This window comes from Hipposideros armiger, unplaced genomic scaffold, assembly GCF_001890085.2.
Source record: "Hipposideros armiger isolate ML-2016 unplaced genomic scaffold, ASM189008v1 scaffold_132, whole genome shotgun sequence".
In the NCBI taxonomy this organism is placed as follows: Eukaryota; Metazoa; Chordata; class Mammalia; order Chiroptera; family Hipposideridae; genus Hipposideros; species Hipposideros armiger.
The window spans coordinates 840736-842754 of record NW_017731482.1 but is presented as its reverse complement, the minus strand read 5'-3'; the positions used below and the strand labels follow the sequence as shown (position 1 = coordinate 842754).

Genomic DNA, 2019 nt, shown 5'->3' with positions numbered 1-2019 from the left:
TCACCTGTGTCCAGAGGCAGACATCTGCCTAGGGTCACAGTGAAGACAGGGCTGGGGCTTCAGTTCAGACCCCTGGGTCCCCATCCCCTCCAGGCCCCACCAGGAAGGTCTAAGCCAGGGCCTTAGCCATATTTGCTGCTCCCTTCTCCAAGCCCTCTGGACCTACAGACACCGATTCAAGGTGTATGATGGGGCTCCTGGAGGGCAGCTAATCTAGCCATGTGCTTTGAGTTCTAAGGGTCATTCTGACTTTTCTGACCACAGGAAACCTTCCTACCTGGACTCTCCTCTACACTCACCTCTGGCCTCAATGCTGCCTTGCTGTGTGACTTCAGGTAAATTCCTATCCTTCTCTGTGCCTCGTGTTCCCCATGAGGTAGATGTCTAGCTAAAACCTGCCCTCTGTCCCTAGCCCAAGAGACCACCTGGAAAACCCCTTTGGAGAGGAGATGGCTTTTGGCCCTGATTCTCTCCCATCTTCTGAGGTCAGGACATCCTGCCCAGGGCTGGTGTGAAACATGAGCCAGACATCTCATGAGTGACTACTGTGGCTCTGGCTGCTTAGGTTCTGTCTCCTGTCCCCTAGCCATCCCATATGGCTGCCCCTCTTCCCCTTGAAGCACAGAGACCTGAGTGGACAGATCACATGTAAATCCAGGCTCTACAGCTGAGCCTGCAGGTAACCTGGAGGAAGGCATTTAACCTCTCTGAACCAGTTTCCTCATCTGAAAAAACGAATAATAATGGTACCGACCTTTTGTCGAGGATTAAATGAGATGATTCATGCTTCTGGCTTGCAGCAAACACTCAATAAACAGGAACTGAGGTTATTGCTTGTGACATAAAGACCCAGAGGGGAATCCCAACTGAATTCTCCAGATTTAATTCAACAAGTATTTATCAATCACCTCCTTTGTTAGGCACTGCAGGCAGCCTAGGGAAGGGGCAAAGAACAAAACAAAGTCTTCCTCATGGAGCTCACATTCTGCCTTTTCTCATCTTTTTCTCTTTCCCCTCTGTGCCAGCTGGGTCTACACCACGGCCACCTTGCTCCAGGCTCCTCCACTCCTCCCTGCCTTGGCTCAAACTGTTCCCTCTTCACGCCAAACCTAAGTTCCACTTCCTCCCACCCCAGTGGTCAACCATCGCCATGCCCATTAAAGCAGTGGTTCTCCCCTCGGCTAGCAAAATTAAACCACAGTGTCTGAAGCTGGGGTAGTGGTTATCCTTGGAGGGTAGACTGGGGGGAGCATGCGGGAGCTTTCAGGGTGACGGCATGTTGTTTCTTGATCTGGGTGTGCTCACATTATAAAAACTCACCAAGCTGCACACTAATGATGTGTACTTTTCTGTACAAATGTTACACTTCAATCAAGTTTCCTTAAAAAAAAAAAAAGAAATACTGATACCTGGGTCCCATCCTCAGAATTCTGATCTGGAACGTGGCCTCGGCCCCTGAGGTGATACTGATGTGCAGCCAAGGTGGAGAACCACTGCTTTAAAGGCATCATCCATTCAGGAGTCTCCCCTGAGCCCTGACACCATTCATCCCGGAACCTGCCTACCCACCGTTGACTGGCCCAGGTCTGCGCATCTGTCCACAGGCTGGCTGACGCCCTGCCATGTGGCTTCCTAAATAACTACTGAGGCACTTGAGCTGGGAAAATACCTTGGGTAGTCAGTGTTGAAACTGAAGTCTGTCCAGGGTCCCTGGGTTGGGGGGAAAGAGGCCCCAAGGCAGAAGCCATGAAGCAGAGACCAGCAGCTGTCTGGCAGCGAAGGAGGCACCAGGCTCAGAGAGGCCAGGGATCCTGCAATGGAGCTCTGGTGTCTGGGCCACTGTGCTGACAGCTGTTTGCTGCCAGCCCATGTCTCCACTAATTAGCCCCCGACCTTATTTCAGGGCGGAACACATCTCTTCCTTGCAATCCAAAGCCCTGTGCATACCAAGCAATAGTCCTGTGGGGGAAAGGATTGGCAGCCCCATTTTACAGATGAGGAAAGGGATACAGCTCATCC

The 2019-nt window shown here is 51.7% G+C and overlaps 1 protein-coding gene across 1 annotated transcript in view; it reads right to left on the bottom strand.

The window, feature by feature from the left end:
• ARHGEF17 (Rho guanine nucleotide exchange factor 17) overlaps window positions 1-2019 on the bottom strand; it is a 90207-nt gene that overhangs the window by 2788 nt on the left and 85400 nt on the right. The gene's annotated exons all lie outside the window — the stretch shown is intronic.